This window comes from Peromyscus maniculatus, chromosome 1 (assembly GCF_049852395.1).
Source record: "Peromyscus maniculatus bairdii isolate BWxNUB_F1_BW_parent chromosome 1, HU_Pman_BW_mat_3.1, whole genome shotgun sequence".
Lineage (NCBI taxonomy): Eukaryota > Metazoa > Chordata > Mammalia > Rodentia > Cricetidae > Peromyscus > Peromyscus maniculatus.
The window spans coordinates 142,423,552-142,450,695 of NC_134852.1; the positions used below are offsets into that span (position 1 = coordinate 142,423,552).

The 27,144-nt window shown below is 46.1% G+C and overlaps 1 protein-coding gene across 2 annotated transcripts in view; it reads left to right on the forward strand.

Annotated features, from left to right (window-relative positions):
* The window catches only part of Gpr26 (G protein-coupled receptor 26), a 90,376-nt gene that overhangs the window by 38,468 nt on the left and 24,764 nt on the right, over window positions 1-27,144 (forward strand). The window lies entirely within an intron of this gene.

Here is a 27,144-nt window from a genome sequence, read left to right on the forward strand (position 1 = left end):
TCCCGGATATCTCTCTCTCTCTCTCTCTCTCTCTCTCTCTCTCTCTCTCTCTCTCTCTCTCTCTCTCTCTCTCTCTCTCTCTCTGTGCATTGTGTGAGTACATTTGCTTTAAAATCGTTCCTTGAATGATCCAAAACATAAAGTCCATCCATCAGGGCTGTTCAAACAAACAGAACCTACATATTAAGGCATTTATTTTAAGAAATCTGGTACATGAGCTTGTGGGAAACTGAGCTAGAAGCCCAGGGAAGAATGGATGCTGAACTCTTCCACCCCAGGAGACCTCTGATTTTTTTTTAAGGCCCTTGACTGTTTAGATGCCCCCACTCCATCCCCATCCATTTTTGTGGGTAACATCTCCTTGTTTGCTACATCTGCAAATACCTTCCGAGCAGCCCACAAAGACTGGTGGTTGATTGAACAGCTGGTAACTATGGCCTGGCAAAGTTGGCATGTAAACTATCATGCACACTAACGTGTTCTGCTCAAGCTGGGCAAATGGACAGGCTATTGCATCAGATGAAATAGATAAAGTGCTTGTCTTGCAAGTACAAACACGTGAATTCCACCCCCCGGAACCCATATATATATATATTTTAAAAAAATGCTGGATATGGTGGCATGCACTCCTAATCCCAGAGCTAGGGAGGAAGACACAGGTAGATCCTTGGGGCTCATTGGCAGGCTAACTTAGCATGATGGGTGAGTCCCAAGCCAGTGAGGGGACAGTACCTGAGGAACAACTGGCCTTGTCCTCTGACCCTCACATTCTCATGTGCCTACATACACAGGTGTGCATAACCAGCACCCACCCCCCACCCCCCCACACACACGGGGTTGGGGGAATTTGGGAGTCCCCCTTATTCCTCAATAAGTCAGTGAGAAATGAGAGGAACAGTAGCCTCATTTCTCAGATGGTGTCAGCTCCTTAGGAATTCACCCCTCACTTCTCAGGTGGCTTCAGCTCCTTGGGAATTCACCCCTCATTTCTCAGGTGGCTTCAGCTCCTTAGGAATTCACCCCACTTGGCCTATAAATGTCTTCCAAAGAAGTGTTGTATTATTTATCTAACAGTTGTAGTCTCGGAGTGACTTTCTCCACAACGTGTTAGCAAGCAGGCGCCTTTTCAATGACAGTTGGGGAGCTGATAAAGTGCTCCCTCCCACACTCAGTTCTCAGGATGGATTTAACAAGACTGAATGGGTCCAACCTGCTAGAATATCCTAGCAGCTTAAAGAGATGTTTCTCAGGGGCCACAAAAGTCAGCACAGCCAAAGTGCTGAGTCACCCACCTGGCCAACCCTTCTTACCAACTGACCATAGGGGACAGGCTCCCTGCTGGGAAGTCTCGGGCGAAGAGGTACCTTGCTACTGCTGTTCCCCATAGCAGTTATTCTTTACCCACCTTTAAAAATTGGTAGATCCATGGTGATCAGCACCCAAAGAAAGTGTGCTTGTGGGAATACAGACCCATGCTTCTGAACCCAAATGGTGAGACCACAGGGACATGGAAAATTGACTAGCCATGGGCAGCCAAGAGCTCCTTCTACTTACTCTGACAACCAATGGGTGGACCTAATTCACCTGCCTCATTCTGTTTTGCTTGTGTGGCAAGTAGTCACTATGTAGCCCAGGCTAGCCCTGAACTTACAGCCCTCCTGCTTGTGCCTTCTGTGAGTACTGGGATCCCTGAACCAACATGCTTGCCTTTGCCTACTTCTTCCTTTGTCTAGTCCTAGCTCACTGTCAAGATCAAACCCTTGGATCCTGCTGCAAAGAAAGGGTTGTGCTTTTTAAGATGAAAGACCGGGGCTCTGCTATGGGACTCCACAAAACTTCACTCTCAATGAAGTTGGATGCTCCTTTGTTTTCAGCAACTTCTGAAAGTTATCATTTCTGCCGTTGCTAGTGTAGATGATACTTCAAAGCAGTGTCAGCAGCGCCGTGACAGTCAGCCCTAATCACCAGGTATTTGGGAATCGAATTATAGCTGCAGAATTCTAAATATAGCATTTCTTCTCGTAGCTACTTCAAACGATGTTGCTGTTGAGTCAGCGACTAAGAGTTTGCATTTAATGAGCTGATAATGAGGTTTATCCATGGCTGCATCACTTATTTGTTTCTTAACATATTTTAATTGTTGTAAAGACATCTTGAAGTACTAATCTTCCTTCATAGTCTTGCTCCCATCATTTTGTGTGGGGAAGTAGATGTTGCTAAGGGATCCACAACACAGAAGAGATTCTGAGCCTCTACCCCGGATCAGTGCCTTTCAAATGGCAGGAACGATCCAGGTAGCTGTGGGTCATCAAATCCATTGAATGGCTGTGTGAGGACTTTGCTTTAAGGAACAATAAATGAGATAGAAACTAGAAGAGCATGTCTGATGTGTTGTGTGATCTGTGAACCTTGGTTCTCAGGGAAAAAATCCATTTCTCAGCATGCTTCGGTTGAGATGTTTAGAGTCACAGCCCTAGGCAGCCGGGTGGGTCAGAGTGGAAACTCTGTCTACATTTTGCTCTTCTCTCTAGTACTTAAGGCAATGTTTAAAGTTAATGGGTGACCATCAAACACCCATTCAATAGAGAAATGAAAAGCAAAGGGTAAGAACAGCCACATGATACACATCTCCACTGAAAATGATTAGAAAGGCATTCAGGAAATGCAGCTGAGTACTCGATCAGGGCTGCAGAGTGTGCCTGATGAAATTCCAAAAATCAGTTTACCCTCATGGAGTTCTCTGTCTAATTAATGAGTGACTTTTTGAAGCTTTGGCAAGAGCACATGTCTAAGATTTTAAGCACATGTTTTCTGGGTACTTGATGCTTTCGCAGACCCGGAGGAGCATGGGAAGAGAAACTCCATGCGGCCTTTGCCGTGGACTGAGTAAGAGAACCAAGGCGATGCAGGGCAGAGTGTGCTACAAGTCACCATGATGTAGACAATGGTCACTGGTGACAGGGAAGCTTCACTGACTGGGTAAAGCACAGGGTGGGGAACCCTGCAAGGATCTCTGCTGTATGGCATCCCCCCTCTCCCAGCACGCCTGATCCTGGCATCTGGGTGCATAACTCATTCAGTCTTAAACTGTAAACCTGTCTGAGTTTTCAGACATTCAAAATATCTAGACTCATCTTGGTGTTTTCTATTTGGCTAATTCATTATGTTTTTTTTTTAATCTCCTACTTTCTTTCTAGAGTTTTCTTCAGTTATATCTGCCAAGAGTTCCCTATTGAGGATGCCTCCTGCTTGCGGTGCTAACAGAACAGAGACTAGAGTGAGGCATTTGGAGGTAGACAGAGGTGGCCTTGGCAAGAGAGCTAAGTGGCCTCCCCAGTATAGACTTACCTGAGACTCGGAGTCATGTGCTCCAGTTCCTGGACTAAGTGTCTGACTTCCCCATGGACTGTTGCCTTGTATCATAAGGCAAGCACAGGGTGCCACATCTTAAGCAGCAGCATGCCCAACTGTTTCAGGCAGGAACCATGTGCTCAGCTAAAAGCTTCAGAAATGATAGACATTGGTTATTAGGTAGAGAGTGTATACCAGAGACACACAAATACTTGCTCGCTTTCTCCCCCTCTTCCAACCACAAGAGAAGCCCAGCACTAAGAATATCTCCTTACCCCTAATAGCAATGCTCAGGCCCCAAGCAGCCACAGCCACAACTCCTACCTTGACTTCTGTGGCAGGGCAAGTTCTTACACCTGAGTTGTTTGCAATCAGGTGACTGAAAATGCAACGTGTGTGACCTCTGAGATTGTCTGTCGGTCCCTGTCAGCTACCAAGTGCCCCAGTCAGCTTTAGAGCAAAGCCCTATTCGTGGGAGGATCTTGACAGCAGTCTAGTGACACCTAGACTCTCTGGGGAGTATGTGTGGTGGCTTTTCATGCTTTCCAGGGGTAAGCTGTCTCTCATCAGAGAGGATGAGCTTGCACATGTGTCTGTAAAATGTCAAGCTTTTAACACATGCACACATCTGTGTACACACATATACACGGAGGGAGAGAGGTAAGGAGGGGGTGAATCTCACAGAATATCCCCTCACTACCCAACTGCAAAGGGAAAGTGTGGAGGCTTTGAAAGCTGCATCTGTCTTCATTCAGGTCTCCATGGAAACCTTGAAACCAGACATGAAGCCCAGCTGAGTTATTTGCCTCCTCAATGAACAGTCACAAAAGAACCTAGTCCCCAGGGCTATGAATTAATAAGATAAGGACTTTTCAAATAGACAAGTACAACACTTCTCTGCCAAACACCATACCCAGGTGTACCAGGGACACTCTCTTCACATGGCCAAATGTACTTATATGAAAAGATAGCCACGCTGGGACCAACTATGGGCCAATGTTGGAGAGGGAGGACTATCTGTGAATTCTGCATGCTACTCTCTGATGATGATGATGATGATGATGATGATGACAAAAATAAAAGAGCAATGACCATGAGTAACTGAATACTTACTTTCGAACTTGGTAAAAGGATTTTCTGCAAATCATCCGTCTAATCTTTTAATCTTTCTGCACAACCTACTAATCTTTTTGTGGGGACATCAACATCCTGGGCTTCCTGAACCCACTCAATTCTTTTTGACCTGGAGTCCTCTATGTCAGCTGCCCTGCAGCATTTGCTCTGGCCTCCTGTCTCCATGCCCCTTTGTCCTTCTTCTGGCAAGTGAGATTTCATATCCCCTTCCGCTCACAGTATGGGTAGTATTCAATAGGATTGAACTCCATCCCAGCACCACCACTACCACCACCCCAGGGAAGGGGGGGCAGGTGGCCCAAGTGCTCACTGGTACTCTCTTTGGCCATGTTATTCTGTCTCACAGATGGTTACTTGGACCAACTTAGTCCTGTGCAGAACTTCAGAACATTGGCATAAGCAGGCAGGGTTTACACCACAGTCACTGAGTAGGATGACAGTTTCTCTTGCCTGTTTGCTCTGAGAGATGGCACCTCACTACTGGTACCTACCTCAGGTACTTAACTTCCTGTAAGTAAGTAAGTACATCCTGTCTCAGCCTCCTGAGTAGCTGGGACTATAGGCACGTGTAGGCATATCTAACTTGGGATGTAGATTTCAGACTGCCAATAACTCATTAGGGTTGGCAATTGCTCTATGACCAGCCTCTCTGGGACTTGGTACCTTAAAGCAAAAACAATGTCATGATTCCTTATGTTTTCTGCGCTTTGACTGGGATCAACCAGGACACCCCCTGCTTCCTGTGATGGTGGTGGGGCTGCAGCCCTGCAGAGCCAGCATCTGATGCTGGATGGTGACCGGTAGGGCAACTGGCAAGGTCTTTGTCTCTTGTAGGACTTCTCAAATATGGCCAGTAAGCTCTAAAAATGAGCCTTAGCAAGTCCTCTGCTTGTCAGCCAGAAATGTTGCTCCCACAAAATCATGTGGTACTGGCCTTTACCACTCACATGACTCTGAAGGCCTCCTAGCACACGTGTATAGCCACAGTTCCTGCTGTTCGGTCACAGAATAGTATTTTGTGAGATGGATGTACTTTTTTAAAACTAAATTTTTAAAACTAAATCTATTTTAACTGATGCCTGAAAGTATAAAAAATTGTACAGGAATACTGTGTTTACTGCAGTGTTCTTAAAATCTACCCACTTGTTGATGAGCACTCAGGTGCTTTCCAGTTGGGGTCTATTTCAAATGGAGCCTCTATGAATATATTCATCCATGGGCAACACTTCTTTAGTGTAAACCTCATGAATGGAATTGCTATTCACGTCTTTAGTGTAACCCCCTCCCCGGCCCCCCCCCCCGAGAGTGGAATTGCTAGGTTTTTTAGTGAGCCTAAGTTTTAATATTGAAGAACTACCACACTGTTTTCCAAAGTTATTGAGCACTTTACCTTCCCACTAGCTGTCCATGAGAATTCTTCCTTTCCATGTGATGGCTGATCTTGGTTGTCAATTTGACTGGATCTGGAATCAACTAAAACACAAGGTACTGGGCACTCCTGCGAGAAACTCTCTTATTCAGAGTGTTTGAAGAGGGACACCCCACTCTTCTTGCAGATGCCACCTTCTGGTGGCAGCCCAGATGAAAGGACATGGCAGAAGGAAAGCTTCGCTTCTTGCCTGCTTGCCCCCACTCTTGCTTGAAGTTCATCTATTCTGTGGCTGCAACATTCCTTTGCTGATGTTAGAACCAGCTTCTTTGGGCTTCCAGTGTAGACGGAAGACTGGCAGCTCTCCAAGAGTCCCCCAGGCTGTCAGCACCAGATTGGCATGGCTGAGCAACTACTGGATTCTCAGCCCCTCTGGTGTGAAGCAATCATTGGCCTACTGCCCAAACCATATCATGTAAGCTAGTCTAATAAATTCCCCCTTTAACATCTATGTCATAACAAAATAGATGATAGATAGATAGATAGATAGATAGATAGATAGATAGATAATTGATAGAATCAGTTCTGTTCCCCTGAAGAACCCTGACTAATGCATATCAACTTGCTCAACAACATTTGATATGGTTACTTATTTCTATTGTGGTTGTTCCTGTAGGTGCGTTATGCATCTCACTGTGGCTTTAATTTCCCTTTCCCAGGTGACTGATGATGCTGGCTATATTTTCCCATGATTTTCTTTCACAAAGCTCAGTCAAGGTTCTTTTCATTCTTTCATTGGAATCATCAGGACATTGTACCTCAGCCTCCTAAGTAGCTGGGACTACAGGTGTACACCACCATACCTGGCTTAGGATGTGTTTGTCAGACTCCAGGTAACTCATTGGAGCTAACTATTGATCTGTAACACACCACTCCGGTGGCTCTCAGGACAATGTGGTGATTTCTCAAGAGTTTAACTGGGATCAGCCAGGACTCTCCCTTTAGTTTCCTTAATTATTTTTAGGAATGTTCTTATATATCTGAATACAAATTCTTTATCAGATCAATCTTTTGCAAAGATTCTCTCCTGGCAATATACCATAGACACAATGCTAAAAATCTAAATGCATAAAAGATAAAGTAGAAAATGTTTGTGACCTCGGGTAAGACAAATATGTCTTTGATACAAACCCAAAGACACAATCCACAAAGCAACATGATAAGCTGAATGCCATCAAACTGATGAGTATGTGGATACTTTCAGGATAAACAAGGATTCAAGCTCAAGGCCCAAATACGAGGCATTCCCAATCACCTGTCCATACACATTCTCACTCTAGGGTTTCCCACAGACTGCACTGAGGCCTGATCTCTCTTTTAGAAAAGGGGGACTGGGAAGCTGGAGAGATGACTCAGTGGTTAAGAGCACTCTCTGCTCATACAGAGGACCCAGATTTGGTTCCCAGCACCCACATGGTGGTTCACAGCTGTCTGTAACTCCAGTTGCAGGGGATCCAATGCCCTCTTCTGTCTTCCAAGGGCACCAGGCACACATGTGGTACACACACACACACACACACACACACACACACACACACACACACACACACACACACTTACATATGGGCACAGCATCACACTCCGAAAATAAAAATAAATAAACCTTTAAAGGAAATAAAAGAAAGGAAATAGGAACTGTCTATTAATGCAGCTCTGGTAATGCAGAGGAGACTACTCTGAAATGTTTCTGAAACTCAGAAAGAGTAGAAGAAAGAGACGCAACTTCAACACTAAGAACTCCACTGGTCTGCTCAAGTCTGTCATCTGAAGTCTATGAAGAATACCCACCTTTACCCCAGAGAAGGAAATGATGGAGAACATTCCTAGCAGAACCCTCTGAAGAAAGCCCTTCCTCCTCAGCCACCTAAGCTTCATTGTGTCAGCTGTTGGAGATGCTCAAAGCTCCAGGCTGTGAACACCACCAGGTAAGACTTGGTGGGATGGAATTTTCTCATGTGAAATCATTAAGGCTTCCAGGACTGGTGTTTGGGGGAGATCAGTACCACCTCCCCATGTTATCTCTTACTCATCAGAACAGAGCTGTCTGAATCCATGCTGTGGGTTTTTATTTTTATTTTTTTATTTAATTAGGAATCTCTGTATAACACTGCTGTTTGCAATGTCAAGATGACTCTGTCCAGGCTGGGGTCAGGGCAGGTTGAATGGAGTATTAGCTTGAGAACCAGTGAAGGAGACTAACACAATACTGAAGCCAGGTCAGGTCAGTGGGTCTCCTCTGTCCATCTACCAACCTCTCTTCAGAGCCCAAGGACACCACTTGGGGGTCTATTGGCCCTGAAATATCTGCCCCAGGCATCTCTGAATCCAGAGAGCCCGTGAGAAGAAAGCTCCCAGTGCCAGTCACAGAGCTCACATTGGGTTAGGACCAGGGTCAGGGATTTCTATTAGTGTCTGCTGGTTGGTCACTGGGGACACAGGGTGGTCAGAACCCATGAGCTTCTCCACACAGCTGCTGCACAGGAAGAATGAGGAGGAGAAGGAAGAGGGAGCAGGGAGGGAGGAAGTGGAGAAGGGAGAGATTGAGGGATAGGAGGGGAGAGCAGAGGGGAAGAGAAGATGAGTAGGGGAGAAGAAGAAGCGGAAAGGGAGAGGAGAAAGAGAAAAGGTAGAAAGGGGAGGAGGCAGGTGCAGGGAAGACAAGGTTTAGTGTAGCACTAGAGAAATTCTGAAAGGGGAAGGGGGAGCAGTTTGGGGGTCTCATGGGAGATGGTAGAAGAAGAGAAGGAAAATCAAATATTGCCTGGAAACTTGAGAGTGCCACGGATAAATGGAAGTGTAATAGTCATTAAGGGTGTGAGGGAGCTATTCATTTCCACTCCTCTGCCTTCATGGGCCACAGAGATTGAAATGACTGCTGCACCAGCTCTGTTCAACTTCCTGCAGATGTGCTTTAACAGGAAATAATTCGCAGCAGTTAATAAGCGTTTTGCATGTCAAGCCCTTTGCAAACACTGTCATAGTTAAGAGTGTAACATCCCTGGAGTGTAGTAGTGTTCCCTCCTGTTGAAATATGAAAACATGTAGGCTCGTGGGGCTTGGGACTGTAGGCTAACTAGTGTTGAGTCCAGATTCAAATTAAGCCATTGCATGCACCATAGAGAGGTTTAAATAGTGTGTGTGTGTGGGGGGGGGTGACTGATATATAACCAGTGATCCCCAAGGTCCTGGATACACAGCTCTAGTCAGCACTGAAAGAAGGGACCACTGGGTATGGGGAGGCTGGAGGAAGATGGAGGGCAGGGATGCAGGGGAGGAGTATGGTGGCTGAGTGTGGATAAGGAAGAGGCTCAGGGATGGGGTTCAGAGCATGGGGGAGGGGCTCCAGTTCCTGGTTGTGCTCTGAGCATCTCTCTTGAGGGGCTGGTGGTAATGGGGTCTTGCTGGATCCCATTTGCCTGAAGGCCAGCCTAGGCCATGGGGGTCACCTATGTGTTCAGCAACAGGTCTACCCTACTGCTCAGGGAAGCTCATGGCATGCACTCCAGGGTAGACTGGTGTACCCCATACTACAAGCATCCTCTTCACAGGGTCCCCTCAACTTCAGCTCTTCGTTGCAAACAAATGTGGTACCCAGACTGTTTTTCATCACCAGAACTGTCACACACACACACACACACACACACACACACACACACACACACACACACACACACACACACACGGCCAGATCAACCTGCCTTGAATTTCCCAATATTTCCATGGGGACCATGAGGTGCATGTCTCCAGTGCATAACCCAGAACCCATGTTTGGTCAGAATCAAAGTCAGAATGGAAGAGAGTGACCAGTAGGTAGACTGCCTGGCTTTTAGGACCATGCTGTTTTCCTTTACTAGGGCCCCCTCAAACTCAATCTCAAATAAATAATCCAGTTTTCTCAATGCGTCCAGCCTGGGATAGAGTCATCTTGGCATTGCAAAGTGCAGTCTTACTGAGAGATTCCTAACTAAGCAAGAAACCCCACAGCCTGTGTTCTGAGGGCAAACCCACTCTGCTACATGTTCAAGGGTCACTGTGTGTCCTCTCACTTTTGCAGATTTAGAGGGACACCAAGCCAACAGCACAGAGGACTGAAGCCACATGTTTGCAACATCTGTGTCCTCTGAGTGTGTTTCATTCACACATAAGTCTTCAAGACTCCATTGCCCTCACCCCAGAACCATAGCGCTTCCTTTGAGGCTATGAAATATCAAATGCCAAAGGATCTTCCCCAGGGTTATGGAGGCAGCAGAGGTAAGTAGGGTCTATCTGTTCCCTGGCTGTTCTATTGCAGAGAGCATTGACTCAATTGCACACAACAGAATTCAGTCAATGCTCTCTGCAATAGAGTAGTAGCCCCAGACACAGAGTACAGACTCATCTCCTCCTGTGTTTGTGAATTCAAACTCACCAGACTCAGAGGCTCTGTGTGAAGAAGATGTGCTGAGTTTTTTTTTTAATCTAATTAACTTACAAGAGCTTAGTGCATCCATGTCCAGACCACTGTGTTCCTCCTCCTAGTGAAACACTCACTCACTCAACCCCATGCTACCAGGGCTACAGCTTTCAGCCACACAGCAAGAACCCGATCTTTTCAGAGCCTCATGCTGCTCTGCATCCTGGAAGTCATCTTCTCCTAGGAATAACTCAAGTTTCCCTTAGAGTACTGCTCTCTTTCTCATTTGACACTCATGTTCGTGTGTGTGTGTGTGTGTGTGTGTGTGTGTGTGTGTGGTGCATGTATGGTGTACATACATGTAGAGGTTAGAAGTCCATGCTAGATGTCTTCCTGAGTTACTCTCCACATCAGGTTTTGGGTCTCTCAGTGAACCTGGAGCTCACTAGTTCAGCTCTCCTGGTTGGCCACTGAGCTCTGGAATCCACTTGTCTCTGCCTCCCCAGTACTGGGATCACAAGTGTGTACCACTGTTCTACATGGTTTTACATACTACTTCTTTTTCATGGGTACTGGGGGCTCAGGTCCTCGCTATCAATGGAGTCACCTCCTCAGCCCTGGCACCCATGTTCTTAGGATGGAACCCATCTTCTTCATTAGTCCCTGATCCGGTACCCAGATCTAGCTATTCAGAGAACTGCAATCTCTTTACCAAGTAAGTTGGGTTAGAGATGAATATCCAACCCAAAGGCTTTGTGCAAGATTACTAGGTAGAGGTGCTCTCCTCTCTGGTGTTAAGATAGTAAGATGAAAGTCTGCTTGCTATGACACACCTCTAGCATCTGAGAACACTCCTGCTATGAAGTCACTTGCAAGAAGATCAGAGTCCAGGTTTAGAGAGATGTTCCTGATAGTATCATCTGCTCCCAGGTCCAGCCATACATGCTGCATACTTATTCCTTGAAGTTTCGAGACCATCAGCCAATGAATGCCTGTGGCTAACATTTGTTTTAGCTGCTTTTCTATCAGTAGAGAGAAAGCCAACCTCAGCTATGAGGTGACTCTTCTGCACACCTGTCAAAGCTGCCCTTCACAGCCAAGTCAAGGAACAAAGCGAATCCCTCCCATCTGCAGAGCACATTTCCCATGACTCTTCTGTGCCACCTCTTGGGACCAATATCACTTGTTCTCCCCCACATGCACCTCACTTCCACTTTGAATACCCCAAGTCTCTCTGCTCTGCTAGCCATGTGTCTTAGGATTTCTATTGCTGCAGTGAAACATCATGACTAAAAAGCAAGTTGGGGATGGAAGGGTTTATTTGGCTTACACTTCCACATCACAGTTCATCATCAAAGGAAGTCAGGACAGGAACTCAAACAGGGCAGGAATCTGGAGACAGTATCTGGTGCAGAGAGGGGTGCTGCTTACTGGCTTGCTCACTCAAGACTTGCCCAGCCTGCTTTCTTACAAAACTTAGGACCATCAGCCCAGGAATGGCACCACCCACAATGGGCTGGGCCTTCCCCATCAGTCACTAGTTAAGAAAATGTCCTATAGGCTTACATAGAGCCCAACCTTATTGAGGCATTTTTTTCAATTGAGGATCCCCCCTTAGATGGCTCTGGCTGTGTCAAGTTGATGGAAAAGTAGCCAGTGCACCATCTGAATGGCCATTCCCATCTGTGCCCTTCTCTCTCAGACTCACTTCTGGTGCCAGGTACTGCAGCTCGGGCAAAGTCTTTACCTCCTTTCATCCTGGACTCAGGGGACTCTTCCCACTGGCCTCCCTGCCAGGAGAGGAGAATCAAAATAAGCAACAAGAAGTCTCTTATCAGAGCTTGTGTTTTCTCCCTCTTTTATTGAGATAAAAAAAAAATCTCAAGATACGCAGAATACCATCCTTCCTATTCAGGATCATTAACAGAGGGGGTGAACAAGGGTGAACAAGGAGACTTTATTTGAACTGCTTTGAGACACCTGTGACTTATTCCACCAAAGGCTAATTTAAGAGGTAAGAGTAGGCCTGGCTCTGATCCCTCCCATTTCTCTGTGCTGATGTGCTGAAGGCTGGCTCAGGCAGTCACCAGGCTGCAATTCCAGAAGTTTAAACAATGATGCCCCTTGCAGCCCAGAGCACCTGATGTGGCTGTCTCTCCATCAGTGAGTGCTTCTAATGGTGGGGAGGGGAAAAGCAAGGGGATGGAAAATTCACAGAGTTGTGCAATCAGCGGTCACAGAGCCATGCTCACAAGTTGAACCCAGACAGGGACATTGTTTGAATGCAAATTAGTGGCTCATGTACATGTTACCCCCAAATCCTGAGTGGTAGCTTTTCTGGAGAACTCAGCTGACCTTGACACTGTGTGGTGAGTTGGTTTTGCTAGCTGCAAAAGTGTGGAGAGAAGAGAAAGTCCAAGGCGAAAGTATTAAGAGCTGATGAAATCCTGGGCGAGTGTGTATTCCTGATATGAGCATAGCCATGTCAAGGACCCCAATGCCTCAGACCCATGGGCATTGGCAAAGCCTTCCGCAGCTCAGGCTCAGGGGATTGGCAAAGGCTTCCTCCAGTCCCTGTGTGAATGTGCACAGAAAGCATTGATCACAGCTTCCTTCTCCTAGCATGTTTACAGCCTGACACTGCTCCCCTCCAGAGACTGGCTGCTGAGACTAGAAACCTGTGCTGTACATAACAAATGTGCTGAGGTCCAGGCCTGTTGCATGGCAGAGGTACTCCATCTGAGCCTGCACAGCCCGCCTGGTCCCAGCCTTTCTCTACACGTTTCTGTGTCTGTTCTCTCTTCATTCCCTTGTTACCTCCATCAGATCAAGTCCAAAGCCATGCAGACGAGGTACAGAGGGTCTGGTTTGTGTTGTTCCCCAGTATCAGAACTTTTTTAATAACAATAAATCCACAGCCTGCATCAGTTGCATTGGATGGCATTTGCCAAATAGTCCCAATTACCCTCATTTCCATCATTGCAAGGTGTTGTAGAATATTATTTTAAAGTGTGTTACTTTTGTTTATGTTGCATTTGTTTAACTCTGTGAAGCTGTGTTACTGTGCCTGTGTAAAACACTTGATGGTCTAATGAAGAACTGAACGGCCAATAGCAAGGCAGGAGAAAGGATAGGCAGGGCTGGCAGGCGGAGAGAATATATAGAAGGAGAAATCTGGGAGGGAAAAAGAAGTAGCCAGAGAAGGAGGAGGACACCAGGGCCTAGCCACCCAGCTACACAGCAAGCCATGGAGTAAGAGTAAGATTTGCATAAGTAAGAGAACAGGAAAAGCCCAGAGGCAAAGGGTAGGTGGGGTAATTTAAAGTTAAGGAAAGCTGGCTAGAAATAAGCCAAGCTAAGGCCGGGTATTTATAATTAAGAAAAGCCTCCGTGTGTGATTTATTCGGGAGCTGGGTGGTGGGCTCCCCAAAAAGAGCAGAAACAACAACAGCAAGGAAGCCTAGAAGTGGGGGGCAGCTTTTAGACCAAGGTACAAACATGAAAGCAGAGAAAGGAGAATGCTGACTTTCTCCTTCTTCTTCTTCTTCTTCTTCTTCTTCTTCTTCTTCTTCTTCTTCTTCTTCTTCTTCTTCTTCTTCTTCTTCTTCTTCTTTTTTTCCCCAGCCCAGGCCCTCAGCCACATTCAAGGCAGGTCTTTTCTCCTGGGTTAAACCTCTACAGAAAAGTGCTCTTCATCAATGCCCTGGGTGTTTCTTAATCCAATCAAGTAGACAGATGAAATTAACATCAAGAGTAGGAGGCTGAGAGCAGGCAAGTGATGCGAAGGAAGGAGCCCCTGGAGGAACCTCAGAGTCTCCTGCCCACAACTATCTATTGCCTAATAAATGTTAAATACAGAAGCCTTGTCAAGAATAAGAATATAGATCAGCCCCTGGCATTTATGCCGAGTGATGATTGACAGTCCTTAAATGTGTAATCTGATCCTGTTAATTTTTCAGGAGATGGATGCATCTCCACAAGAACATATAATTTCCTCGCAGGACACAGATACTGTCAACAACTGTTTTCTTTCCCGCAGAAGGTGCATTTCTGTGTGGGAAACAAGGCACAGTGTATGGGACTGAACAGGCGAGGACTGCAAAGCCCAGCTAATTATGTTCTATGGGTTGTTCACCATGCAGGACAAACCTACTGTGCTTCTGGTACTAGGAGGCATCATTTAGAAAGCTCGGCACACCTTCAAATCCTCTTCCAACATATAGAAAAATAACACGCTCATCTGCAAGAAATCTAAGCAATTAATGAGATGAAAGCATATGCTCCCTGGGGTGCTAATGATGATGGTGATTTCTGTTCCCTCCGACTTAGAATGAGGAGGAGGAGGCGGGGTAGATTTTGCTGAAGACATTTGAGAGTTGAGAAGAACCTTTTCCAAAGATGATTCTGCAATGCGCCAGCAGCACCCTGGTGTGTCTGGTTAAAGCTCAAAGAAATCAGCCTCAAATAAGGGTGAGATGGGTAGGGAAGATCTATGGCAGCTCTTTCATTCCTGGGCTTTTAAGCATCATGACTTTGGCCTGAGTCCTGTCAAATGAGAGGGAGGAAGGAAGGGTCAGGTTGGAAGCCAGGAGTCTGCATGCAGCTTCAATGTCATGTAAGTAGTGACTGGGGGAGTTAAACATGTTTAGCCCGAGTCACAGAATCTCCACAGAAACCCATAGCATGGAGTTCCTGTGAGCAAGAACAAGACGATGCCTCACTGCCCTGTCCAGGCCATCAACTCTCACCTACACTGGTCCTTCCAACAGTCCCTCCTTGCCTCAGTCTTTCTGGGGCCGATTCCATTACTCCTGCCACATTAAAACCTCTTTCTTCAAATGTGGAGCAAACAAATTGGAGAATGGCCACCCATCCCTGGCTTAGTAGCATCCTCACTGACCAGCCACACTGTATGTTTGCAGAAGTTAATTCAGTTAAATGGTACTTAAGGACACACAGATAATGGATCCTGCCAGCCTAGCCAACATTTACAGCCAAGTGCTATACTTTCCCACTGGGATATCTTTTTTTAAAAAGATTTATTTATTTATTATGTATACAGAAGAGGGTGCCAGATCTGATTACAGACTGTTGTGAGCCACCATGTGGGTGCTGGGAATTGAACTCAGGACCTCTGGAAGAGCAGTCGGTGCTCTTAACCTCTGAGCCATCTCTCCAGCCCCCACTGGGATATCTTATTCCCCTTTGATGAGATGAACCCTCACCTCCTGATCCCACCATGTTCCAGACCGTTGTGAATGCTTGAGGCTTACCCCCTGCCTCTTACCTCTCTTGAAAGCCACTTTCTTGAGCTTCTTCCATGGGTCCTTCCTGAGTCCAAAGCAACTGATCATATTCCTATACTTGGCAAGAACTTCCCTCTCTTGATTTCCTCTGCCTTGTAATCTGATGTTTGATAGGGGCAAGATGGAATGATAGGGCCACTCCTGTAGTCTACATTTATAACCATATTGCAGAAAGGAATGTGTAGTCTACATTTATAACTATATTGCAGAAAGGAATGTGTACATGCATGCAGCTGACAGCTTAGCACACACACAGGGTTGGTTAGTGACTTGCTGTTCTGGGTTACCACCACCCCACCAGCCTAGATGCCCTGTACGAGGACAAGGCTTATTCTGGCAGATACTAATTAGACTCAGGGTTTCCAGAAGAGCATGAACCCAGACATCCACACAGCCAGGGATGAGTGCAAGAAATGATAATCAGAGGAACAGAGAAAACACAAGTCTCAGAGATGCGGCTAACCACCTGATCAGAGGAGCAGGACTGAGCTCTGGAATGACTGATCCCCGTTGTTCCCCCTCATCCCTTCTTCCTGTATAATCTCCTGTCTGGAGGCGAGATGTAAGGTAGCTTTTAAGGTGTCAACTCTCTGCCTCCTCAGACAGCTGGATCTCTGAACAAATCACAACTTGAAGGTTCCATTCTCAAGTCTGCTCATTGGTCCCTGTGGTGATGGGCAGCACCGACTCCAGGATCTCATGTTATGTGCAGCTTTGGGACTCGGGGAACTCATAAAGTTATTCTGTAGAATTCAAAATTGGCCTGGACAGGAGGGTGCTGGAATTTGGACCAGGAAAACCCCAAGTAGCTGTCACTCATGTCTAACAATTTGATTGGCTCTAACTCCTGATTTGGTGGCTGGACTCAGGCTTGTCTGGTTCCTTTCTACTTGGTTCCTGGGTTGTGGCTTTGGAATTAAAGACACTTTCCTGTTTTCTTTTGTTCTGTCTGATTGACCTCAGAGTTCTAACTTTTAGAATGGGCGTCCTAGCCTCCATTCCTTGAACAGCATCTTTGGGCATGTTCTAAATTATTGCTCTAACTAACTTGTGCCTCTGTGGAAAGAAAAGGCACTGGCTTGCTGTCCTCTCTCTTTCCTCAGAGGAGCAGAAGCCGTCTGTGTTCAAAAGTGTAATTCCAGAGTAAGCGCCTGAAGATGGCCAATCCTCTCTCTGTTCTCTCCTTTGGGCCTTTGCCCATACTAAAAGTCTTTCTACCCGAGGTCACCAGAACTTCTGCTTTCTTGGCTAGATTTTGCTATGCTATAACGTTCTGTAACTCTCAGACTTTTGTGAGACACGGAAAAAATGTGTAAAATTGCCTTTTAAAAAAATTCCAAGTGGCAATAAAGTCTGCCTGGGCCTTACATCAGACAAAAGCCTTTCTAGTTTGTCAGTATGTTGACAGGTGATCTTGATTTATCACATTAGGTTGTAAATGTTACTTGGGCCCAACTGTCTCTTAATAAGTAGATAGATTTGTTCATCTGCTGTCCTGTCTCATGATATTAGGAAAAGAAATAAAGTAAAAAGGAGCTAACAGGTGAGAGGGAAATAAATGTAAAAATGATATAAATATGAGCATATATTTTATAAGGAAATTAAGGGGAAAGGAGATATTGTTTTTTATAGAGAAAGATTTCTGTGTAATAAAACAAGGGTTTGTCATAACAGTTAAGAACTGGATTTTTCCAAAGTGGAAAAAGGAAAACTGAGGGGCAAACCCAGGAAGCATAAGTACACAGAAAGTTTGTGGAAGGCAAAAATTAACAGTGGTGGATATAACTGAAGGTTATTAAATTCTTGAAGCCAAAATTCAGAACACCGATACAAAGCTAGAATCTAAGTCTCTATTTAAAACCAAGAGGCTATCTCAAGACAGCGACTTACTCTTGGTAACATTTACAACGAATGGCTTAAAAATCAAGATGATCAGCCGGGCGGTGGTGGCGCACGCCTTTAATCCCAGCACTCGGGAGGCAGAGCCAGGCGGATCTCTGTGAGTTCGAGGCCAGCCTGGGCTACCAAGTGAGCTCCAGGAAAGGCGCAAAGCTACACAGAGAAACCCTGTCTCAAAAAACCAAAAAAAAAAAAAAAAAAAAAAATCAAGATGATCAAGATGACTACTTGGTTGTTTTGTTTTGTTTTACCAAAATTGTCAGGATTTTAACTGCTCTGAAAATGGACTCACCATCATCAAGGTTCACCGAAATATAGGCTTATGGGAAGGTCAAAGGTCAAATGCGAGGCTGTCTATGAAGTCCTGACTATGGCTATTCTGGGTCTCTGTCATCTACGATATGACCCCTCCCTAAAGAGTTTGTGATCCTGTTGATGGTCTTTCGTTTCCTCATTATAAACCACTGTTGTCTGTTGACATATGGATAGTTCTTAGCTGCTTAAAATCAAAGTTAAAGAGCCTGATTGGCACTAACTCCGTCACATGTGTCACTTACTTCCCCAACGGTGACATCAGATCAGGCCAACCTGGACAGATCTCACCCCAGTGACCAGGGAAAATCAAGATAGAATCAGCAATGTCTTCAGAGAAAATTTTTCTGAGACAAGTGGGGCTGGGGGCAGGGGAGTTGTTAGAATTGAGACAAACTCAAGTCTGAGGCACTTGGAAGACTGAAGCAGGAGGATGATGAGTTTGAAAATACCCTGGGCTATGTAATGAACCCTGTCTCAAAGCCAACACCACCACCACCAACAGCCATTCCACCTGTCCTAAAATGAAGAGGTTTAAAATAAAAATGGTTCTTACACGTGGCCACCTGATATTACTTAAATGTTTTCTAATATTGTTCCCACTTGTGTTCTGTCTATGACATTTGTTCTAGAAACAGGCATACTTCAGAAAATTGTCACATCAAGTCTTAAGTGCTTGCTGTGGCATACGATGTGCTATGATGTATACAGCCATGTGCTGGAGATTTCTCTTATGAGTAAAAAGCTGTGCTGTCAATCAACCAGGGACATGGAGGGGGGCTGCAGTCCTTCACATGACACAGATGTTATAGATGCTAGAGTTACTGCTGACAGTGGGGTATGATAGGTGAGAGATAAGATGGATAAGGGTGCTTTCGTGTTCTGTACTAAATAGACAGATCTATACTCCATGTTCTAGGGAAAAATCCACATATACGTGTTATTAGTAGCTTAATATGTCCCCATTGTTAGATGATTTGTTTGTTTTGAGCTACTACCCACCCACCCACCCACCCTCCCCAGCCCAGATGCCCCTGGAACATCAAGGATTGTATCAGCACAAACACACTAGACTCAGAGTTGCAAGAAGTGTCAGAGCCCAGACATCCACAGGAGGAGGGGAAGAGGCAAGACTCACAGACATCACAAGGCTCCGAGGGGTGGGGCAAGCTTCGGAGCAACTGACTGGTTTTGCCCACCCACTTCCACACCATAAAACCTGCTCACTGTTGATGAGGAATAAGGCAGTTAGGGCACTAACCTGTTGCTTTCTCAGACTGCTAGCTCCCTGAATAACAAGTAACTTAAAGATTCAATTCCGGTCTCTGCTCATTGGCCTCTGTGGTGACAAGCAGCACAAACTCTGGCATTCTGGAAATAACTTCTTTTCCACACCTGTGGCATGCCTACTGGGACTGGAACAAAGGGGGGAAGAGAATCCAAAAGAAATCCACAAGGACAGTCATCTCCCGTTCCCTCCCCTGCTGTACCTAAGGACCCCAGCATGATGCTTGAGCAGCAGGGGTTCACAAAGCAGCTCGTTAAATGAATTAGTGATGAATTAGTGAACCAGGGTTCTGCCTGATCAATGGCCCGTTCAATTCCTGCTTTCTGAATCCAGGAGATGTCATACAGATTTTCCACAGCTGTAGCACAAATCTTGAAAGGTCTTATTAATGAAAACAAACCTGGAGCCAGGTATTGGGGTGAACGCTGGAAGATCAGAGAAGCAGAACAAGCCACAGCTACCTCACCTTGCCAATTCCTCAGCTGATCCTGTTTCCTCAGACTGGAAGCCTCTGAGTCCTCATCCAGGATGAATCTCAGCTGAATTGTTTGTTGCTCAAAAGCCTAAAAGCTTAATCAGGCCTAGTTCCTCGTCCTCATGCCTTAAATACCTTTCTGCTTCCCGCCATCACTTCTTGGGATTAAAGGCTCTTGTTACCACACCTGGCTGTTTCCAGTGTGACTTTGAACTCACAGAGATCCAGATGGATCTCTGCCTCTGGAATGCTAAGATTAAAGGCGTGTGTGCCACCACTTTCTGGCCTCTATATCTAGTGGCTGTTCTGTTCTCTGACCCCAGATAAGTTTATTAGGGTGCACAATATTTGCCTCACCCCAAGCTCTTCTTGGACCCCCTCCCCCAAGAAGTCCATTAGGCCACATCCAATGTATCAGAGTGCACATGGAATGAACAGCCCAGGGACAGCAGGCAAGAAGTGGGGGGCGGGGAGCACACAATGCTCTCACCACCTCCTGTCCTTCACTGGATGACAGCAAGCCAACCTCTATTCTTCTTAGAGATCCCAGCAGCGTGGCTGACTCACGTCAGTGACCTTATTTCCTTTCCTGTCACTGTTCCTCCTTCCTCAGTCCCAATTCAGTGACCACTACCCCCAAACAAGCCCCCATCACTCCAGTTCTTATTGAGACGTGACTTTTGGGAAACCCCCAAACAAGGCACCTGCAGTTCATTGAGCTCACCGGCCCCTCGAATCCCATCTGGAAAACTTGTCAAGTATCAATCCTTTCACGAAGCGCTGGTTTCTCAGACTTTTCTATTTTCACTCATCTTCCCACCAGGAGGCAGGAGATTTTCCCACACAAGAGTCCCAGAGCCCTCGGTGTGAACACAGCAGGCACTCAGCAAGGTTTTTTCCCCACCAGAAACCATTTGACAAGAAACAAGCATTCTAAGTATTCTGTAACGTGCTTAGTTCCGGTCACAAGAATCCCTTTCTGGAAGAAGGTTCCAGAACCCTACATGGTATTGAATAGTTGGGGTCAATTCCTGTGCAAAGTCCTCTAGCTCTGAAGTGTCCCAGCCATAAGGGGAGTAGTCAAGCATTTTCAGTTGAAGGTCTGCCCCTATTCCGCCTGCCTAGCTCACTTGCTGCCTCCAAGGCCTGAGGTACACGACAGGCCAGAATTCCAGGTGACCATTGGCTCCTGTTTCTGTCTTGTACAATGAATCGGGAACCTAAGTTAGGGCCTGGCTATCCCAGACCCAGGGAGCCCACACAAGGCACTGAGCACTTCTGAAATTCCGGATATCAAAGTGGGGGAAAGGTGTGGCTTGTAACCAGAGGAATTCTCCTGTCTCAGCTATTTTAAAAAGACTCACAAGTCATGTCATCCATTCAGTCTCTACAGAGGGACCGGGGTGGCAATAAGATGGGCCTCAGGCATTTCTCCACCTCAGACCTTGCAACTGTGAAGAGTAACAGCATCCTGATCAGCTTCTGCAAGAGTCCCGTTGTACCAGCAGCCCAGGGGCTGCTCTCAGAAGAAGCTGCCTAGATAGTGTCTCTGAAATCCAAGCCAGCTCTGCAGGAGGAGGAAGACAGAGAGCTGGGACACCCGGAGGGAGGGAAACCGCTCTGTATAGAAGAAGCCATATGCTGTTATCCGGAGCTGTGAACCCTACGCAAACATAGCCAGGAGCCAGAGCTGGACTAAGGCGGTTGGCTTGCCTGCTCCACAATCCTAGGGATTGAGGCAGGGTAAAAGCCAGCGCAGCCCTTCCTGAGCAGCCCTTCCTGGTAGGGCAGTAAATGAGCCACCGCCATGTCTAACCATCTCCTCATTTGCACAGCAGGAGAGGAGGAATTGTGGGGAGGAACAAATAAAATAAGGGTGGGCAAAGTGCTATGCAAATGCAAGGCATGCATTTACCCAGCAGGCCTAAAATAAATGGAGATGCCTTTACTAAAGCAGAAGGGTCCCTCCTGGCTGCAGGCTTGTTCACAGCTAGCCTGGGATAGGGAGAGACAGGGGGGTGGATTCAAATCTATGCCCAGAGGCAGGATAGCAAGCTATTCACCCAGTGCTTGTTTGTGCAAGGGGGTCACCCACTGTCACTTCTGTTCTGGGGGATCCTAAAGGCAAACAGAGGATGGGCAGCTGGGTCGCAGAGCAGGCTGCAAGTGCCCAGGCATGGAGAGGTGTAGAGAGCCAAGCAGAGCACCCTTGGAGAATAGACTGTCTGTGATTGGTTCTAAATTCAAGCAAGTATTTTGTGAAGTTCTTTTGTGCTGATCAACTAGAAAGGATAAGCAATGTTCAGAAACTGAGTGTTCATTACCTGTAAATGCAGAATTGTGGTTCTGTAGGCTGAATGCTGCCTTGCAGATGTTCGAGGATGGTGGTATTCAATGCTGCAGCAAGGGCAGCATGCTGGAACTGGAACACTCTCCCCACACTACGTAACAGTGGCCGCTGCACTGTGAGGGGTGTCAGCCCAGAAACAGTAGAGAATGAGACTGGGCAAAGGGCCTCCATGCAAGTCAGAATATAAAAACCCCAGTTGTGAATGCCTCAGTAAATAGAAGTTTCCATCGCAGTCCAGCATAGGGGCTTCAGGTTCCAAATCTCTGAGGAGGATAAAAATTAGAAAATGGACTAGTCTGTTCCTGGGTTCAATGTTGCTTAGCACTGGACATGTTGCCCTTTGCGTCACGGTCATTAGGACACAGACATTCTGCAGCATATAACGTTAGATGTCATGCAGCATGCAACATTAAACCCTCAGCACCTGAAGCCAGGACGGTTGAAGCGTCCAAAGGAAGGCAGCTGGGGACTGATGTGGGAGCATTCTGGTGTCTCCAAGCTTCAGTTCTGCCATCCTTGAGGCTTGAGCCCCTCTAAATTAGTCACCAAAGGCCCTGTGGCTGTCCCAGACTGTCAGGAGAAAGGAGAAAACAAAGTAGACACTCCTTCGGGAGCCTTCCCGGAACTGTCACCCACAGTTCCCTGTCCGGAGATTAAACATGGCCTCTACCTGTACCCATAAGACAGTTTGGGAAATGCAGCCTTTTTTTTTTCTGTTTACATTTGTTACAGAGGGGGAAAAAAATCAAATCCAACAGGCTTTTCCTACTGCCTCTCAACACTCAAAACAGAACATTTCTGTGGCCAGACATGTGGGAATTTAAAAAAAAAAAAAAGTTTATGGCCGGGTGGTAGTGGTGGTACACACCTTTAATCTCAGCACTTGGAAGGCAGAGGCAGGCAGATCTCTGAGTTTGAGGCCAGCCTGGTCTACAAAGTGAGTCCCATGACAGGACGGTTACACAGAGAAACCCTGTCTCAAAAAAAATTTTTAAATGTATTATGTGTATTAGGGGGAGGGCTATTTGCATAGGAGTGTGGTGCCCATACATGCCAGAGGTGATGGCTCTCTCTGGAACTGAAGGTACAGGTGGCTGCGAGCAGCCTGGTGTGAGGGCTGAGAATCAGACTCCAGTACTGTACAAAACAGCAGTGCATGCTCTTAACCAGGGAGCCATCTCTCCAGCCCCAGAGATTTTTTTAAATTTGTGCGTGCACGTGCATGAATGAGAGAGAGAGAGAGAGAGAGAGAGAGAGAGAGAGAGAGAGAGAGAGAGAATGTATACCACATGTGTGCAGGTGCCTGTGAAAGTCAGAAGCAGGTGTCAGATCTCCTGGAATTAGAGCTATGGGCAGTGGTGAGCTGCTTGATTTAGGTGCTGGGATCCAAACTTGGATCCTCTGGAAGAGCAGCATGGACTCTTAATCATTGAACCATTTCTCCACCCAGATGTCTGGGAACCATCCCCACCCCCACCACACCCGAAGTAATTCAGAGATACTAGTTGGGCATCTGTGATGGCTAATCTTGGCTGTTGACTACATCTGGAATCAGCTAAACCCCAAGTTGTTGGGCATGCCTGTGAGAGAATTTCTTAATCCAATTGTTTAAGCAGGAGGACCCCCGGTAAATCTGGACCATACCTCCCAGTGGGAGCCCCAGGAAGACATGGAGAAAGGAAACTGCCTCGTGCCTGCTTCCCTTACTCATTGGCAAGTTTGTCTACACTGTTGCGATGAGATTCCAACACAGACTAAAAACCAGCAACTCTCTAGGAGTCCTCCCAGACTCCAGCACCGGACTGGGATAGCATAGACACCCAGTTTCGGGCTAAACAGCTACCGGATCCTTGGTATTTCCATTGTGAGATAGACATTGTAAGTCAGTCTAATAAGTCCCTTTTAATATCAATTCTGTTCCTGTAGAGAACTCCAACTAATACAGAATCCTATAATTTACTTCAGCCCCTGTGCTATCTGCTTGAAGACAATATCAGATCCCACAGGGTAAGGGCTCAGTCCTAGACGGCTGTCCCAGTTCAGACGCTAGTCCAAAGTCACAGGTTTCATGCAACATCTGTTCCCCTTGACTACACATCAGAGAGTCCGGGACTCCTCCTGGATTCAGGTAATTTGCTGGCATATGATGGTAATCTCCACTGTCAGCTTGAGAGCTAGAGAATGGCCTAGGAGGCGGGTGAGTACCTGCACAGGTGAGGGAACTGAGTTTGGATGCCGACAACCCTCAGGAAGCCGAAGCGGGAGTGTGTCTCTATAATCTCAGCATGCTGGCAGTGCAGTGGGAGGCAGAGATGAGCGCGTCCTTGGAAGCTAGGGGGACGGCTAACCCGGTGTACACAGCAGCTAAAACAAGAGACCCTGCTTCAAAACAAGATGGCAGTGGAGGTTTGTTGTCCTCTGACCCCACACATACTGTAACATGCATGAGCCTGTACACACACGTGTACACACACACACACACACACACACACACACACACACACACACACACACACACATTTTTAAAATTAAGAATTTAAAGATTTAGAATCTCTCAGGAGACAAGCTGCTGGGAACAGCTCTGGTGGGTGGGTGCAGTGTGGCAGCTGTCTCCCGAAGACCTCGCTGCCATGACGGACTGTGCCCTTGAACTGGGAGTCAGAACTAGGCTTCCTTTCCTTAAATTGCCTCTATTGAAGTATTCAGTCACAGCAGCAAGTCTAGTGCCTAACAGAGTGGCGTCCAGATCCAGAGGAATGCTTCCAATCCCTGGTTTATTACATCCACAAAGGACCAATAAAGGGCTCAGATGAATGGCTAGATAAAGATGTATAAAAGATGGGGTCTGGAAAGATCCTGAGTGTTAACACCTTGATGTGTTCTCCAGCCCAGAAGCTGGCTAGCCCTGTATTTCAGGGATTGGGGAGGAGGCTTCACCATATAGATGTGACTGATTACAATAGTCCTCCTTATCTGCAATTTGCTTTCCATAGTCTGTACTATGGTCAGCTAGAGTTTATAAATGTTAGGTGGAAAATTGTAGACATAAACAATTTATACAGTTTAAGCAAGTTTTTTATATTTGCCTTGTTATAATTTTTCTATTATATCAGTTATTATTAATCTTCTCATGATTAATTTAAATTAAATTACCTTGTAAGTATGTATTTATAAAAACCCCATAGAATGCACAGAGTATGGTATGCTCTTTGGTTACAAATATCCAGTGTGGAGGTGTATTAACTCAGCCTGCAGTCTCTTGTTCTTCCCTGGGGATGGTCTGGAGGTAAGAGTCCTAAGCTTTTATAAAGAATTTGCCTCATAGTGATCAGCACCATCCAGGAACTATCTCATCAAAATAAAATAGCTCTTACCATTCAGAAAGTTTCAAGGAATTAGGAACTCCATGCCAGGATGCAAGAGGCCACTTCCTGCTTCCCTGAATGCACCTGAGTCCTGTTTTAACAGATTAGGGGCCTGTGCAGTAGAACCTTAGTGGGGTTCCTTGGAAGCAGGTCTCACGCTAAGGATTTGCATGGAAGGGATTCATTGGGAAGTGAATTCTGGAGACCTTGGGCCAGGGAAGAAAGATGCCAATAAATACTGACACCAAGCAAGTCCCACAGAAGGTGACATTGACTCAGTCCCACTGGAGTTCTGGAAAGAGTACCAGGCGTGAGTCCTGAAGCAATGAAGGTGAATTAGTCACCACTCACTATCACCCTGCCTCAATTCCAATGCTCAGGGCAACAGTGCTTTCTGATCCTGGGCCGATGAGCCGCAGAGGCAGGGTTCTCCTTGGAACCGGAGAGGCAGAGCTTGCCTTGCCGTGGGAATGAGAACTCACCTTCGAGCAGTCTTTTGTTTATCCCTCTGTCACCTGAGCAAACACAAGAATTCTGTACCTCCTGGGAAGAATGACCCTAAGGACCGGGACAGTTTGTGACTAGCAACTGCAACTGTAGCATTGGCGCTGTTAACTCCCTGAAACAGCATGACATGCCTCTGGGTGCCTGCAGCCCAGGAACACCAGTGCCTTTTATTGCTTATTTGTTTTTGTGGCTGAGGACTGAACACGGGGCCTGGTACATGCTAGGCAAGTGCTCTACCCCTGAGCCCCTCCCCCATTCACCCCTCATTCTGTACTGAATGTTTCCCTAAAGGAAGAGGTTATTAAGAAATTATTTTTTTTAAACTCTCTTAAACTTAAGAAGCTAGATTCTGATTGGTATATAGGCACATACTTCTAGAGATTAAATTTTCATGGAAAAAGGGCATTAACTTTGGAATATGTTAGCTAATTTACAAGTGTTTTAGGAGTGCATATAATTAAGGTATGTCTCCAGCAAATGACACTAGCCTAATCATTCCGATTTAATGAAACAGCCACATCTTCTCTAATTAATGCTATAAATAATATGAACTACGTTTTATTCTACTATACGTGCTTTCTCCAAACTTGGTCAGGCCTACACATTATGTAAGATAATGCTATTCATAGAGAATGTTGATGGCTGTAAAAAATACATATGTTTATGTTTAAGTAAATTGAATCATCATGCCAAAAAACTATATTCCAACAGTAATTATGACTTGTAGTATGTTGGGTTGAACATTATTCCCAAGATCTTTGATTTGAACCCTTGGGTTGATATTAAATTGCATTATGCACTGAATGATCGAGACGGCTGCCTTAGTGACTTGCTTGTTCCTGTGATGAACGACTCCAACAAACAGAAGAGGGAACAGTTTGATCCCAGAGACAGCTGGTTATCAGGCATGTCAGGGCATCAGGAGCATGAAGCTGCTGGTCCCATCGTGTCCACAGTCAGTTGGGAATAAAGAATGCATGCTATTGCTGGCCTCCTTCTCCATCTTAGATGGTCCAGGGTTCCCATCCAGGGAACAAATGGTCCCACCCACAGCAACATGCATATTTCCATATCAGTAACGTAACCAAGCTAATCCCTCACAGACATGGCAAGAGGCACCTCTCCAGGGCGTTCTAGATTTTATCTAGTAGAAACACCTACCATCACACATGTCTAGTTCTCTCCTTAGTACAAAGTGAAATGTTGACTACTACATACAGTTTTGAATTTGTAGGTATTTGCTTCCATTTTATATGCTCTGTGTCTTATTAATGAGCACGTATGTTTTTGCTGCTGTGAGATTGTCTGTAAGGGAGGAGGGAATATGGCTTGAGC